Source organism: Carcharodon carcharias, chromosome 4, assembly GCF_017639515.1.
Source record: "Carcharodon carcharias isolate sCarCar2 chromosome 4, sCarCar2.pri, whole genome shotgun sequence".
NCBI classification, from domain to species: Eukaryota; Metazoa; Chordata; class Chondrichthyes; order Lamniformes; family Lamnidae; genus Carcharodon; species Carcharodon carcharias.
The window spans coordinates 118845145-118863193 of NC_054470.1; positions in this window are offsets into that span (position 1 = coordinate 118845145).

Genomic DNA, 18049 nt, shown 5'->3' on the forward strand with positions numbered 1-18049 from the left:
TGATCATTAAAGATGTTATAGCAGGGCACTTAGAAAAATTCAAGACAATCAGGCAGAGTCAATATGGTTTTGTAGAAAGAAATTCATGTTTAACCAATTTATTGGAGTTCTTTGAAGGAGTCACATGTGCTCTGAATAAAGGGGAACTGGTGGATGCACTGTACTTAGATTGCCAGAAGGCATTTGATAAAGTGCCACATCAAAGGTTATTGCAGGAAATTAAAGCTCATGATGTAGGGGATAATATATTGGCACGGATAGAAGATTGGCTAGCTCACAGGCAGCAGAGAGTTGGCATAAATGGATCTTTTTCTGGTTGGTAGGATGTGACGAGTGGTGTGCCACATGCATCAGTGCTGGGGCCTCAACTTTTTATAATTTCTCTAAATTACTTGGATGTATGGTTGCTAAATTTGCTAATGACACAAAGATAGGTAGGAAAGTAAATTGTGAAGAGGATGTAAGGAGGCTACAAAGTGACATAGATAGGTTAAGTGAATGGGCAAAGATCTGGCAAATGGGATATAATGTTGCCAAATGTGAAATTGTTCATTTTAGCAGGAAGAATAAAAAAGAAGCTTATTATCTAAATGGGGAAAGATTGCAGAGCTCTGAGATTCAGAGGGATCTGGGTGAATCACAAAAGGCTAGTATACAGGTACAGCAGGTAATTAGGAAATCTAATAGAATGTTATCATTTATTGTGAAGGGAATTGATTACATAAGTAGGGAGGTTATGCTTCAGTTGTACGGGGCACTGGTGAGACCACATATGGAGTATTGTTGCAGTGCTGGTCTTATTTAAAGAAAGATGTAAATGCGTTAGAAGCAGTTCAGAGAAAGTTTACTAGACTAATACCAGGAATGGGTGGGTTGCCTTATGAGGAAAGACTGGACAGGTTAGGCTTGTATCCACTGGAATTCAGAAGAGTAAGAGGCGACTTAATTGAAACCTTTAAGATCCTGAGGAGTCTTGACGGGGTGGATGTGGAGAAGATGTTTCCTCTTGTGGGAGAATCTAGAACTAGGGGCCACTATTTAAAAATAAGGGGTCACTCATTTAAGACAGAGATGAGGAGAATTTATTTCTTTCAGAGGGTGGTGAGTCTTTGGAATTCCCTCAAAAGGCGATGGAAGCAGAGTCTTTGAACATGTTTAAGGCAGTGCTGGATAGATTTTTGATTAGCAAGGGGGCAAAAGGTTAATGGGGGTAGGCAGGAATGTGGGGTTGAGGTTACAATCAGATCAGCCATGATCTTATTGAATGGCAGAACAGGCTAGTGGGTGAGTGTGAGCTGGGATTATCACTTTGGTCTGAAGGCTGCACATAGCACAGGGAAGAGGCCCTGCACTGAGACAGCTGCTTTTATCTTGTGCAGAAAGGTTTCACATCTGAGTGAAACAAACACTGCTCATTGGAACAAGGAGCTATTAGGCTGGGAGGCATTCTTGGGAGTTTATTGACAATTGTAAACATTATGTACAAGTGATTAACACCTGTGGCCAGGCTGTACAATTACCCGTTCCTATCCTTCCTAACCCTGCCACTACATCTTGGCGCTCCTTGGATATCCACAGTGGAGATGGAGGCAGCCTGCTGACTGTGACACCCTGTCTGTGATGGCCTTGGCAGGCGTCCTCTGGAGGGCTGAGACCTGGAGGGCCCCGGCCTGCTTTCAGTGCCACCCTTCTCGGACTGTAAAGCTGGAGCTTCTGAGGTCACAGGAAAAGGGGATTTGGATGGGCCAGACACTCTCAGAGTCACCTGGGTAAGTGGCCCCGGGTGAGGGGTGTACACCTGCTGATCTTCCTCCCAAGGGTGCCCAAGGGCCCCTGGATGACTCATTGAGGAGCAGGAGTAGCTGGAGTGAGATCTGGATCCCCTGTACCTCTCTCGCGTACACACTGTTGGAGGCCAACTATGGAATCAGTGATGGAGTTCAGCCCATGCAGCTGTGCAGGAGTGACGTCCTGGACCAAGGGGTCTCCATGGCGGCCGCCATCCTACCAGTGTTGACCTCGGTGCATTGGCATGCTGGCACTATTACCTCAGCCTGAAGGTGGACAGACTCCTCCATTGTGTCTTGCGATCTGAGGAGTGCAACGGACATCCCTTCCTGATGTTCCCCAGCTTGCCTTTGCAGCTGCAGAAAATGAGGTATGACTGAGTGCAGAGGCTCGTCATCTGACTCGGACTCAGCAAATTTCTGGCCTCCAGCAGTCCTCCGAGTGCTGGACACCTGAGAAGTCCCTGCCTCCACCTGCTGTGGATCAGACAGTGTGATGTTCTCATCAGGTTGTGATCCTGAAGCTACTCTAAAGCTAGGTCCCACCGAGGTGAGTGTCGCTGCATTGGTGGAGGGTATGGGTGAGCACTGTGACTGGTCTTCAGGGAGGGTTTCAGCAGATTCCTCTTCTGAGTTTCCTTGGGCTTGATTGGAGCCCCTGGGTCACGGACTCTGTCGGCTGTTTCCCAGATATGCCTGAGAAAGCAAGGGGAGATAATTAGTACATGGCAGTGGCCTGTGAAACAGGACACATCACTCACAGTATGGTTGTCTGATGGATGTTGCACTGCTGGATCCTCACTTGGTAGAGCAGCGCCAATCTCGCCATCAGCACAGTATTGGTTGAGATCATGGCTGGCCAGCTGGATGACTCTGTTTTCGAAGTCTGTGAAGAGGCATTCCTCCACCCGTCTGTGACCTCTCCCTCTTGTTGTGTGCCAGCTTGTCCTGCATAAATAGAGATGGAGAAAGTGTAAGCAGCACACCGGCCAGGCCAGATAAGTATGTCTGGCCTGTGTGGGGTGGTGAGTGGTCCCATGGATGAGATGAGGACAATGAAAATGTGTGAGAAAGAGTGAATGTTGATGTCCCTTGAACCAGCAGTGAGTGAGGGTCCTCTGAATGTTTGTGAGTGTGTGAGTTGAGAGTGAAGAGAAGAGTGACTTACCCTGGAGAAATGGAGAAGGCCATTCATTCTCTTTCGACACTGGGTGGCTGTCCTCTTTTGCAGGGTGTTGGCGCTGACCACCTCTGCCACCACCTCCCAAGCCAGATTGGTGATATTGCTGCCCATCCTGCGGCCAGAGCGGGGTTGGAGGACATCGTGACAAGCCGCCACTGCGTCCAAAAGGCGCTCGAGGGACACGTCATTGAACTTGGGGGCTGCAGTCTTTTTTGTCTTTCAGGGTCATGTCTTCAGTGCAGCAGTCCTGGGCTGGAAGCACTGAGAGGTGTGCGCATGGCTGCACTTTAAATATGGCCTCCAACATGATGAAACAGCGAGGTGATGGCATGGTGGGTGAATGAGAGCCCACCCACCATGGAAATGGTGTATTTCTCAGAAATGCATAATTAATGTGACGGGTTTGGGTCGATACAGAGTGAAAAGCCACCATTGCTGCCAGCGGGTAAAATGTCAATTTACCCGCCCGCTACCGCACTTACTGCAAATCTGAGATGATTCCGCCCTCTCTCTCTCTGCAATTCCAGTCACTGTCCCTATGATTTTTCTGCATGTGTCTGTTTTATCTGCCCGCAGGAAGGCATTCAGAAATCAGGCCTTCTAATACTGTACTAATCAATACCTAAGCTATTCAGATGTGCTAAGCACAATCCTGTGCACAGTATTTCGTTTTGGAGATTTCAATCCTAAGCGGGCTAAGTGTAACAATTTCCATTTGAAAGTTACTCAAGATTCTGTCTTCAACACTTTCTGGTTGAACTTTTCACTTTCTTACAACCCTCCTTAAAATAAAATCCTACTAACCTTTCCCTTCCTTCTTTTGGTCACACTCTTAACTTGATTCTAGTTACTGACCAATGGAAATAATTTTCTCCAATTGCCCAACCACAAATGCTTCACATTTTGTTCTTAAATCTGTGTGCAAAACAAAATGGAATAATACACAAAGGTCACATTTCATTTGAGTGCTTAATTTAACAGACATTTAAGATCAGATTTTGGGTGTAGAAAATGGTCCTTGTCTCATCTTACATAAATTATGTGAAAGGCAAAGCATTGTGTTGTTCAAAGTTATTGGAGTAGAAGTGGAAATTGTTTGATTTATTAGTGTTTCCTTTCCCCCTGTCAGCTTTCCGTGTCTGTTCCGAACACTGTGGTAAGTACATTTCTATATTAATTCACTTTGCACAGTCCAGTAGCATAGAGGCAAAACATGCGCTGGGTTGTCAGAAACAGAAGATGAGGATTTTGGGGGAATTGTAATACAAGCTCATTGTTAGGGTAATGGTGCTCATTGAACATGGGTTCTGCTATACTCTGGCTTTATGTTTAATTGGTTCTGTCGCCGGGGGCCCTTTCATGATGAAAAACTGGCAGTCGACAGACAGGAACTTAAATATTGCTGAAAATAGAGACATGTTGCTGAAGCTTTGTGTCTTGTACTCATCAGGACAAACACAAGAATGCCAAATTTCAAACAATCACAACAATTTATATTACAGGTGAAAAGGATGTTGATTGGCTCCTGGAGTATAAATTGTTGTGATTGTTTGAAATTTGGCATTCTTGTGTTTGCCCTGATGAGTGCAAGACATAAAGCTTCAGCAGCTTGTCTCTCTCTTTAGCCGTGTTCAAATTTTGTACTGTCAAGAGGCAGGACTTTTTAAAATAAATCTCCTGATAGCCAGAGACCAGGCTGACCCCGATTTCCCAGTTGGCCTTGAAACAACTGGCCAGCACTTCTGACTGGATAGGATCACTAACTCTGCTTGGGAGTATTCTTGGAAGTTTCATTCCCTCGAACACTCCTTCCCCAGACTCCCACCATCAGTTCATTCTCCAGGCCAATGGGAGGGCAACAGAGGCTCTTTGCTAGCCAATTGGATGAATTTATGCTGTCAGTCAAATAGCCTTTCATTTCTCCATCTCCAATACTTTCATAACTAATAACTAAAAATGTTCTTGACCCGAAATGGACTCGATGGACTGAATGACCTCCTTCTGTATCGTGTTGACTTTAAGACTTCTTTGAAAATGATAAAAGAATCTATTTGTTTTAATGGCCCTCTGATTATTTTCTCCCTGGGGTTGCTTGCGCTAGTGTCTGGGAGATTAATCTTAATTCTATGTTAATCTTCAATATACTGTGTACAAATTGGCGGCCACATTACAACAGTGACTAGTCTTCAAGAAGGTACTTAATTGGCTGTAAAGCGCTTTGAAAGGTGCTACAGAAATGCAATTTTGTTCTTTCTTTTAATTCCCGGAGACTCCTGGCCAATCCTGGAGGGTTGGCAGCCCAATGCCCAAAACAGTCAGGATTGAGTTATTTTGATTAGGTTTTGTGATTTTCATATAGGGATTTTTATATGAACCTTGACCTCTGGCACCAAGAGACCGAGAGTTGAGTGGCCCAACCAATGTGCCTTAAAGGGACCACTCCAGGTCTCTCTGACAAACCAAAGAGATGGTTACACTGTTGATCATACACAAATACTCCACCATAAATATCTTTTTTCTCCTTATCAGTATTAAGCACTCCAACTCCTCCTGCATCCCTACCCTCACCACCCCCCACCAAGCCCCAGCCACCACCCCCTGCAAAGCCTCAAGGAATTCCACTGAATAGTTTTTTAAAAAATTACTTACCTGGGCCTCTTCATGCCACGTGCTGCGCTGCAACCTGCCCCTCTCTGGCGGGTTTGAGACTGAGTGGGTCTCCTTCTGCCCCACCCCTTTCCTCCAGACATCCTATAAATCATCGGTTGGCGTAAATGACATCATCAGGCCGTGCGTTTTAGATTTGAAGACCTGCAGCAGGATCCCCTGCTGGTTTCAAAATCGATGAAAACACAACATCCCCATCATGGGACCTCAGGTCTGATTTTAATGCATTCCTGCCAAGAGTTGGGGTAGGTGGTGATGAGGGGAGCGGGGTTAAAATTGAGGCCCAGTGATCTTGTTCCATCTGAACTGGAGGAAGGGCCAATTCTGCCGAAATGTAAGAAAGGGAATGGATAAACAATACTTGGATCTATGGGAACAGGAACAGGAGGAGACCATTCAGCTCCTCGAGCCTGTTCTACCACTCACTGAGATCATGGCTGACCTGTGACCTAACTCCGCATACCAGACTTTGCCCCATGGTCTTCACTGTCCTGAGATACGATGGGACAAATTTTAAAACTGTCAGAAAAATCAGGTGGAACCACTAAAGATCTTTTCTAAATTCCTAGTTTCTCAGGGAGGGAAAAGAGATTTTTTGCACACATCAGCTTCAGGGACTCATTTAGCTGTAACAAAGTCTGTAATACTTGTTACATTACATTGCTTATTTAAATAAATGAACTTTTGCAGCACGATGAGCTAACTGCAAATATTATCCTCGCATAATCCACAGAAGGGAATAATAAGGAAATTAGTTTGCAACTCTTGTTAAAGTTGAATTATTATGGAATTAAGAGTTTAGGGCATTTTATATAATTATAGCTTTCATCTTTCACAGGAACGCACAAAATTGATTATATAGACTGTACAAACTGTGCAACCAAACCTGTGGAATGTGGTAAAAAATGTTCAGGTAAATCCCAGTAGTGCTTGGATAGGTTTATCCTATTCCACATTGTCAGCATGCTAAGCAATCAGTTATTTTCATATGCTTGTAACACAGACATTTGAAAACCTAAGTCAAGCAATGGTGAATATTTATGCATATACTGCTCAATGGAACACAAAATATATGGAATTATAGAGCAATCATACTGCACTAAGAGAGGCCATTCTTTGAAAGAGCTGTCCAATTTAGTTCCATGTCCCAGTGTTTTCTCCATAACCCTGCAAATTAGTCCCCTTCAAATACATGTTCAAATGTTCCTTGAATATTCCAATGGAATCTGAATCTACCATCCTTTCAGGCATTGCCTTCCAAACCCTGACAAGCTCTTGTATGAAAAGATTATATAGGAAGCCTGAACACAAGTTCATGGGAGTCCTACTTAATATCTCAATTTACTGTTACAAGACTTGCACCAGAGTTAAATCTCCAACCAATCTCTGTAATGTTAGCCATGGGTAACTCCTGGAATATAATGTAGATCAGTCAAATCTTCATTGTAAAGTTTATTTTTAGATTAAACTAGAACTTTGTGCTTTTGTTGACACCTGTCCTAATGAATATATGAATTAGGAACAGGCGTAAGCCACTTGGCCCCTCGAGTCTGCTCCACCATTCAATAAGATCTTGGCTGATCTGACTGTAACCTCAACCCCACATTCCTGTCTACCCCCAATAATCTTTCACCCCCTTAATCAAGAATTGATCTAGCTCTGCCTTAAAAATATTCAAAGACCCTGCTTTTAAGGAAAAGAGTTCCAGAGGCTCACAACCCTTTGAGAGAAAAAATTTCTCCTTATCGCTGTCCTAAATGAACGACCCCTTATTTTTAAACATTAACCCCTAGTTCTAGATTCTCCCACGAGAGGAAACATCCTCTCCACATCCACCCTGTCAAGACCCCTCAGGATCTTAAAGGTTTCAATCAAGTTGCCTCTTACTCTTCTAAACTCCAGTAGATACAAGCCTAACCTGTCCAACCTTTCCTCATAAGACACCTCACCCATTTCTGGAATTAGTCTACTAAACCTTCTCTGAACTGCTTCTAATGTATTTACATCTCCCTTTAAATAAGGAGACCAATAGTGTACACAGTGCTCCAGATCTGGTCTCTCCAATGCCCTGTACAACTGAAGCATAACCTCCCTACTTTTGTAATCAATTCCCCTCACAGTAAATGATAACATTCTATCAGCTTTCCTAATTACTTGCCATACCTGCATACTAACGTTTCATGATTCATGCACTAGGACACCCAGATCCCTCTGAATCTCAGAGCTCTGCAATCTCTCACCATTTAGATAATATGCTTCTTTTTTATTTTTCCTGCCAAAATAGACAATTTCACATTTGCCCACATTATACTCCATTTGGCAGGTCTTTGCCCACTCACTCAACCTCCTTACGTCCTCTTCACAACTTTTTTTCCTCCCTATCTTTGTGTCGTCAGCAAACTTAGCAACCATAACTTCGGTCCTTTCATCCAAGTCATTTATATAAATTGTAAAAAGTTGAGATTCCAGCACTGATCCCTGTGGCACTCCACTCGTCACATCCTTCCAAACAGAAAAAGACCTATTTATGCCAAATCTCTGCTTCCTGTCAGCTAACCAATCTTCTATCCATGCCAAAATGTTATCCCCTACACCATGAGCTTTTATCTTCTTCCATAACCTTTGATATGGGACTTTAATTCTAAGTAATTAAAGATATTAAACAACAGGTATGTTAATCAATTTTTTGACTTGTTTGCGAAGTCGACCACTTATGACATTGTTGTGCTGTGCAGACATGCAGTCAGGTCAGTCCGATTCTACTCTCGAGTCAGAAGGTTGTGGGTTCAAACCCTGTAACTGGAGCACAGAAAGTTATGCTAACATTCTTAACATTTCTGAACCAGATTATTTGGTTGTTGTACTTTGTGGGAGTTTATAATACACCTGTCCAATTTTCCTTTGCATTAAAGTTAATAAAAGTTAAAATTTCCCCCAATATGTGATAGTAAGGGCTTACGACAGTATTGCATTGAGTACAATAGTGTTGTATTGAGTGGGAGAATGGGGAAGCTTTTAATCCTCCTCATAAAGTAGGGTACTATAGGTGCTCATTTTATATTGCAATATTTGTATATTTCTTTTCTTAAAAAGGTGAACTTTAATAATTTCTGCCAGATTGTGCTCAGGAATTCAAGTCTGAATCTCATCTGTACACACTGTTAATGTGCAGCATGTTACAATCTGCATGGCTTCATTTTGACTTAATCTTTCATCCTTTCAATAAATGCCACAGGTGGTGTATTTAATCCATGCATGTGGGACATTTATCTCTGCATTAATCACAGACTAGAATTACTACATTTTGCTACAAAGCTGCTAAAATTCTACCCTGCAGAATACATGTCCTGCAATTTCCCTCATCTCTGCTAAAATTAATATTAAAGGGGTCATGCTCTGACCTTGAATCTCTGGCTGGGAACACTGTTCCAGGAATGTATGTCAGAAATCTGCACATATGCTTGGCATGAATTACCAACCTTTTAAATTAATAGTCAGATAGTCATGCACAGCACATGGCTGAATCTCCGATTTTCACTCCCGATGGGAACGGTTCTTCAACAGGAGCGCAATGTCAGAAAATGACAGCTAATTCACCGCTAGTGCAGTGCATTACTCAGGATTTGGAATGAGGAAAGACAAACTTGCATTTATATAGCACCTTTCACAACCTCAGGACGTCCCAATTGCTTTACAGCCAATTAAATACTTTCTGAAGTGTAGTCAATGTTGTAATGTAGAAAATACAGCAGCCAATTTGCACACAGCAAACTCCCACAAATAGCAATGCTATTTTTAACATGTGTTATCTGTTTTAACAGATAACCTATTTTAGATGCAGATAATCTACATATCTATGTTGATTGAGGGATAAATATTGCTCAGGAAACCGGGGGAGGCAGGGAGATTCCCCTGATCTTCTTTGAAAAAAAAGTGGGATCGTTTACACCCATCTGAGAAGGCACACGAGCCCTCAGTTTAACATCTCAGCACCTCTAAACATGTAGCATTCTCACAGCAGCGCACCCTCAATACTGCCTCTCTGACTGTGCAGCACTCCCTCAGTACTGTCCCTCCAACAGTGCAGCATTCCCTTAGTACTGCCCCTTCGACAGTCCAGCACATCCTCAGTACTGCCTCTTTGACAGTGCAACCATCCCTCAGTACTACCTTTCTGAGTGCAGCACTCCTACTGCACTGGGGGTGTCATTATGTGCATGGGTCTTGAACCCACAACCTTTTGATTCAAAGACTACAATGCTACCCACTAATTTGTAGCTGATATTAACACAAAGCACTCCTCTAATGCAGGATAAAAGGAAGAATTGTCCCTGTTTAAGATTATTTTTTGCCTCAATCCCTTCTTGGTCTCCTGATCCGATGTCCCATTTAAGGCTGAGATGAGTTCAAATCCAGGTTTCCATGCTGCTGCTATAAAACTGGTTTCTAGAAAGTGCTCAAATGCTAAAAAAAATCTTGTGGAAATGATATTAATGTTCAAGGGGAGATAAGCATAGTTCTTATCCAATTCCTGCAGTCTGAGCATCTCCAATTTTAATCACTGCACCATTGGTCGCCGTGTCTTTAGCTGCCTGCGCCCCAAACTCTGGAATTCCCTCCCTGAACCTCTCCACCTTTCTATTTCTCTTCCCTCCTTTAAGACACTCTTTAAAACCTATCTATTTGACCAAAGTTTTGGTCATCTATCTTAACATCTCCATGCGTAACTCTGTATTAAGTTCTGTTTGATAACACTTCTGTTAAGGGACATTTTATGACAATAAAGGCTCTTTATAGTTGTTGATGTTATGTTACAATCACTACCTGCACAAGGGGCCAATCGGAATGTCTATTTACTCAAAGGAGGACCAGAGTGGCCTTGATCTTTGAGTTTCAGGTGTGAATTGGTACTGGGTGTTTTCTCCTGCTAACAGTGAGTGCCTTAATTTGTACTAGCACAGTAAGTAGAGTTGTGATTAGATATAGTCCTGGAGACCTCCTGCTTTCAACCACCCTGTTTGGTTAAAATAGCCCATCTTCAATATTTTAATATCTAATAATTGAAGGAGTTCAAAGCAAATGATGAAGAAAGCGCACATTTTCTTTATGCTCTTAGGATTTTCTTTACCTTGGGGTTGCTCCCAGCAGTGTCTTAGTGATTAATCTGAATACCTGGAGACTCCAGGCCAATTCTGGAAGATTGGCAACCCAAACCCCAAACAGGTCAGCCCTGGTTCAGTGGATAGCACTCTTACTTCTGTAGCAAAACATCATAGGTTCAAATCCCACTCTAGCAGCTTGAGCACATGATCTGGGCTGATGGTCCCAATGCTCAGTACTGGGGAGTCCTACACTGGTGGAGGTGCTGCCTTTCAGATCAGACATTGGTTTCTCAGGTGGGCATAAAAGATCCAAACACCATTTAGTGCAAGAGCTGCAGGGGAGTTCTCCACAGTGACCTGGCCAATATTTATCCCTTAACTAAGACTGAAAGACAGGTTATCTGATCATTATGACATTGCTGTTTGTGGGATCTTGCTGTGCACAAATTGGTGTTGCGTTTCTTATGTTACAACGGTGACTACACTTCTGATGGTATTTAATTGGCTGCAAACCACTTTGGGAGACGCCAAAGTTGTGAAATGTTCTATATAAATGAAACTTTTTTTCCATTCTGACAGGCAGACAGAAAAAGTGGGACAAGAAGCCGTGACCTTGTTATCTGACCTCCCGCATTGCCAAACATTCACAAGGATCCCCCACCCATTGATTGTTTCCATTTTCATCTTCCTCTTTGTATCAATAGTTCTTAGAGAATGCTCCAGTATAAGTCTTTTTGTTGAGTGAGTTGAGCCACATTTGAACGCAGTGCAATTCATTCAAATTAAAGCAGCAGAATTAATTAGGATGAATTATCTTTCAGAAATTGGACATAGAAGATTGTCAAACCCAATGAACAACACTGGACAAGTACAAGGTCACCTCACAGTTAAAAGTATAGCAATAATTATGCTTCCAATTATTGTTGCCATCATTCTGTTCCTCGCTGCTTTTGGATGTTTATAGTAAGTATCGGATTAAAGCATTTCATTCAGACCTTCAAGTTAAATTTTAAATGCACAATTACTTTCTTTAATTGAGGAGAAACAATGGTTAATGAAAATTAATGAAATTAATGAAACTGTCATTGAGAATCTTACTGAAAATTCATAGGTTTTTGTATTTTAGTCAAAAGGCTAATTCGCTATTTCCTAGTTTGGTTATTGCTTTAGGCAAATTTCATCCCCAGTGTGTTTAAGAGTAATAGCAATCAACTACTATGGAATTTAATACTTTGCCCTCTCCCCCACCCTCTCTGCACCATCACAATACGAGAGGTTTGAGTGGCGCAACGAGTTTGGCATTTACTGTCGAAGCCAATTTTCCATTAATGTTCAACAAGCTTCAAACCTTGTAACAAAATTGAGGCTTTTCATAGAATAATAAAGGCTACAGACTTCCGTTACTGTACAATGTTCACTAAAGGTGCCAGGAAGGGTTTATTAGATACTCTTCCCTTTGGTTTCTTTGTTAAGTTGTAGTTTTGTGGATGTTTATGGTGGTGATTTATTGAGCGCTGGTTGAAAACTCCATTTATCCACCCAAATGGACCTTCCACTGATGGAAAGGGGAAAACACTGAGAAATTAAGTCTCTATGGTTTCCAGTGGGAGGAATGAATATTGCAGCTGATACATGGGAGCACAACCACACTGACTCGCCAGGGTGCAATAGTTCGACATCCTGGCTAAGGAAAATAATCTCCTTGCTTAAAGTAAGTGAAACTCCACCAGCAAGGTTCCTGAACGCTCAGGATCCAATGCGCTCTGTGGATACAGTGGATCCTGAGAAGAGGTTGGGAAACTGTAAAGGAGACTCCAGAATCTCTGTACTCCTCCAATTCTGGCCTCTTGAGCAGTCTCAATTTCCATTATTCCATCATTAATGGCCATATCTTCAGCTGCCTAGACCCTAAGCTCTGGAATTCCCTTCATATACTTCTTTCCCTCTCTACCTCTTTCCCCTTTATGATGCTCCTTAAAACCTGCCTTTTTGACCACATCACCTGTCCTAATATCTTCTTTTGTAGTTTGGTGTCAAATCTTGTCTTATAATTCAAAAATTCAACCTTGTTCAAAATAGGTTGTAAAGATCTGCCCAGCAATTGCAGACCAGTCAGTTTAACTTCGGTGGTGGGGAAACTTCTAGAAACAATTATTCAGGGTAGAATTAATCGTCACATGGGAAAATGTGGATTGATTCGGAAGAGATAGCATGGATTTGTTAAAGGAAAATTGTGTCTAACTAACTTGCTGGAGTTTTTTGAAGCAGTAACAGATGATTGATGAAGGCAAGGCTGTTGATGTGGTGTTTCTGGACTCCCAAAAAGTGTTTGATGCAATGCCACACAACAGACTTGTGAGGGAAGTTATAGGCCATGGAATAAAAGGGACAGTAGCAACGCGGATGCAAAATTGGCTGAGGGATAGGAAACAGAGTAATTGTTAATGGGTCTTTTTTGGGCTGGAAAATGGTTTGTAGTGGAGTTGCCCAGGGGTCAGTATTGGGACCCTTGCTTTTCCTGATATATATAAATGATCTAGATCTAGCTGTGCAGGGGACAATTTCAAAGTTTACGGATGACACAAAACTTGGGAGAATTGTAAACTGTGAGGAGGACAGTGTAGAACTTCAAAAGGACACAGACACATCGGTGGAGTGGATAGATAGGTGGCAGATGAAGTTCAATGCAGAAAAGTGAGGTGATACATTTTGGTACAAAGAACATGGAGGGACAGTACAAAATAAAGGATATTATTCTAAAGGGTGTGCAGGAGAAGAGAGACATGGGTGCATATGTATATCAGTCATTAAAGATGGCAGGACAGGTAGAGAGAGCTGTTTCTAAAGCATACAATATACTAGGCTTCATTAATAGGGGGCATGGAGTACAAGAGCAAGGAGGTTATAATGAACTTATATAAGACACTGGTTAGACCTCAGCTGGAGTATTGTGTACGGTTCTGAGTGACACACTATAGGAAGGATGTGGATACATTGGAGAGAGTGCAGAAGAGGTTTACGAGAGTGGTTCCAGGGATGAGACACTTCAGTTATGAGGAAAGATTGGAGAAGTTGGGACTGTTTTCCTTGGAGGGAAGAAGGCTAAGAGGAGACTTGATAAAAGTTTTCAAAATCATGAGGGATCTGGACAGAGTGGATAGGGAGAAAACGTTCCCACTTGTAAACAGATCGAGAACCTGAGGGCATAGTTTTAAAGTGTTTTGCAAAAGAAGCAAATGCGAGGTGAGAAAAAACTTTTTTCATACAGCGAGTAGTTAGGGTTTGGAATGCACTGCCTGGAAGTGTGGTGGAGACAGGTTCAATAAAGGCATCCAAGAGGACATTGGATGATTATTTAAATAGAAACCATGTGCAGGGCTATGGGGGAAAAAGCGGGAGATTGGCTCTAAGTTGAAATGCTCAGGGAGCCAGTGCATACACGATGGGCCAAAAGGCCTCCTTCTACACCGTAACAACTCTGTGATCCTGAATTATTTTGCTAATGGTTCTATATAAATGCATGTTCTTGTTGTTTCCTTTACCAAAGGGAAGGGGAAAGTTTGTTACTATTTTTGTTGCTCTTAGTGCATGTTAAAAGAGAACTGAAAAAGAAATTTCCACTCAATTTATAAAAATGGATGAAATTTTGCATAGATCCAATTTCACGTATGTGCATTTCCATGACACTGTTTCAATTATTGCAATTTCATTCAACACACATCTGGTACAAGAGCAGCTTCTCTATCCTTGACTGAAGGAATCAAGCCAATCGTGGAATTGCGCAGACTTGGCTTTGCTAGTTCACATATTGAAATGTTTTCCCAAGGCTACAGCAGCATAGTCTACAGGTGAAATCCTGTTTGTTTTCTTTATAGTTAAAGAATTCAAAGAAAATTTGGTTTATTTAAACCAGACCCATTTAGATTGGCCTATTTCCCTTGCCCTGTCACATTCACATCTCTTCTCCAATGTAACCTTTTGTTGGTCATCAAGTTCTTGATTCAATATGATGTTCTGAAAATTACAAGTCAATTGTAACTTGACACAACGAGTTGCTGTGATCTTGAATGTGCTGCCTGAAAGGATGATGGAAACAGATTCAATAATAATTTGCAAAGAGGAATTGGATAAATACTTTTTTTTATTCATTCACAGGATGTGGGCTTCGCTGGCTGGGCCAGAATGTATTGTCCATCCCTAGTTGCCCTTGAGAAGGTGATGGTGAGCTGCCTTCTTGAACCGCTGCAGTCCATGTGGTGTAGGTACACCCACAGTGCTGTTAGGGAGGGAGTTCCAGGATTTTGACCCAGTGATAGTGAAGGAGCAGCAATATATTTCCAAGTCAGGATGGTGTGTGACTTGGAGGGGAATTACCAGATGGTGGTGTTACCATCTATCAGCTGCCTTTGTCCTAGATGGTAGCAGTCGTAGGTTTGGAGGGTGCCATCTAAGGAGTCTTGGTGAATTTTTGCAGTGCATCTTGTAGATGGTACACACTGCTGCTACTGTATGTTGGTGGTGGAGGGAGTGAATGTGGATGTGGTTTCGTCGAGCGGACAGTTTTGTCCTGGATGGTGACAATCTTCTTGAGTGTTGTGGGAGCTGCGCTCATCCAGGCAAATGGACAATATTCCATCACACTCTTGATTTGTGCCTTGTAGATGGTGGACAGGCTTTGGGGAGTCAGGAGTTACTCTTCACATGATTCCGAGCCTCTGACCTGCTCTTGTAGCCGTAGTATTTATATGCCTAGCCCAGTTCAGTTTCTGGTCAATGGTAACCCCCCAGGATATTGATAGTGGGGGATTCAGTGATGGTAATGCCATTGAATGCCAAGCAGTGATGATTAGATTCTCTCTTGCTGGAGATGGTCATTGCCTGACACTTGTGTGGCACAAATGTTACTTGCCACTTGTCTACCCAATCATGGATATTGTCCAGGTCTTGATGCATTTGTCCACGGACTACTTCAATATCCAAGGAGTCGTGAATGGTGCTGAACATTGCACAATCATCAGTGAACATCTCCATCACCTTATGATGGAAGGAAGGTCATTGATGAAGCAGCTGAAGATGGTTGGGCTGAGGACACTACCCTGAGGAACTCCTGCAGTGATGCCCTGGTGCTGAGATGCCTGACCACCTACAACCACAACCATTTTCCTTTTGTGCTAAGTATGAGTCCAACCAGCAGAGAGTTTTCCCCCTGATTCCCATTGACTCCAGTTTTGCTAGGGCTCCTTGATGCCACACTTGGTTAAATGTGGCCTTGATGTCAAGGGCTGTCACTCTCACCTCACCATGGGAGTTCAGCTTTTTTGTCCAAATTTGAACCAAGGTTGTAATGAGGTCAGAAGCTGAGTGGCCCTGGTGGAACACAAACTGGGTGTCAGTGAGCAGGTTATTGCTAAGCAAGGGCCGCTTGATAGCACTGTTGATGACCCCACCCATTACTTTACTGATGATCGAGAATAGACTATTGGGTTAGTAATTGGCCAGGTTGGATTTGTCCTGCTTTTTCTGTATAGGACATACTTGGGGCAATTTTCCACATAGCTGGGTAGATACCAATGTTGTAGCTGTACTGGAACAGCTTGGCTAGGGGCGCAGCAAGTTCTGGAGCACAAGTCTTCAGTACTATTGCCGGAATATTGTCAGGGCCCATAGCCTTTGCACTATCTAGTGCCTTCAGCCGTTTCTTGATATCATGTGGAGTGAATCAAATTGGCTGAAGGCTAGCATCTATGATGCTGGGGACCTCCGGAGGAGGCTGAGATGGATCATCCACTTGGCACTTCTGGCTGAAAATTGTAGCAAATGCTTCAGTCTTATCTTTTGCACTGGTGTGCTGGGCTCCCCCATCATTGAGGATGGGGATATTTGTGGAGCCTCCTCCTCCAGTGAGTTGTTTACTTGTCCATCACCATTCCCCACTGGGTGTGGCAGGACTGCAGAGCTTAGATCTGATCAGTTGGTTGTGGGATCATTTAGCTCAGTCTATCACTTGCTACTTATGCTGTTTGACACACAAGTAGTCCTGTGTTGTAGCTTCACCAGGTTGATACCTCATTTTTAGGTATGCCTGGTGCTGCTCCTGGCATGCCCTCCTGCACTCTTCATTGAACCAGGGTTGATCCCTGGCTTGATGGTAAAGGTCGAGTGGGGAATATGCCAGGCCATGAGGTTACAGATTGTGCTCGAGTAAAATTCTACTGCTGCTGATGGCCCACAGCGCCTCATGGATGCCTAGTCTTGAGTTGCTAGATCTGTTTGAAATCTATCCCATTTAGCACGGTGATAGTTCCACACAACACGATGGAGGGTATCCTCAATGTGAAGGCGGGACTTCGTCTCCACAATGACTATGCAGTGGTCACTGCTACCAATACTGTCATGGACAGATGCATCTGTGACAGGCAGGTTGGTGAGGACGAAGTCAAGTATGTTTTTCCTTCTTGTTGGTTCCCTCACCACCTGCCACAGACCCAGTCCAGAAGCTATGTCCTTTAGGACTCAGCCAGCTCAGTCAGTAGTGGTGTTTCTGAGCCACCCTTGGTGATAGACATTTAAGTCCCCACCAGGAGTACATTCTATGCCCTTGCCACTCTCAGTGCTTCCTCCAAGTGGTGTTCAGCACTGATTCATCAGCTGAGGGAGGGCGGTACCTGTTTGACCTGATGCCATGAGACTTCAAGGTGTCCGGAGTCAATGTTGAGGACTCCCAGGGCAACTCCCTCCCGACTGTATACCACTGTGCCGCCACTTCTGCTGAGTCTGCCTAGTCGGTGGGATAGGACATACCCAGGGATGGCAATGGTGGTTTCTGGGACATTATCTGTCAGGTATGATTCTGTGAGGATGACTATGTCAGGCTGTTGCTTGACTAGTCTGTGAGACAGCTCTCCCAATTTTGGCACTAGCCCCCAGATGTTAGTCAGGAGGACTTTGCAGGGTTGACAGGGCTGAGTTTGTTGTTGTCATTTCTGATGCCTAGGTTGATGCCGGGTGGTCCATCCAGTTTCATTTATTTTTTGAGGCTTTATAATGGTTTGATACAACTGAGTAGTTTGCTAGGCCATTTCAGGGGGCAACTAAGAATCAATCACATTGCTTTAGGTCTGGAGTCACATGTAGGCCAGACCAGGTAAGGACAACAGATTTCCTTCCCTAAAGGACTTGAAAAGAGGAAAAAAGTGCAGGGCAATGGAGAAAGAGCAGGTAGGGAGTAATTGGATAGCTCTTTCAGTACCTGGCATAGGCATGATGGGCCGAATGGCCACAGAAAAAAGTGAAAGGCAATCCCGAGAGCT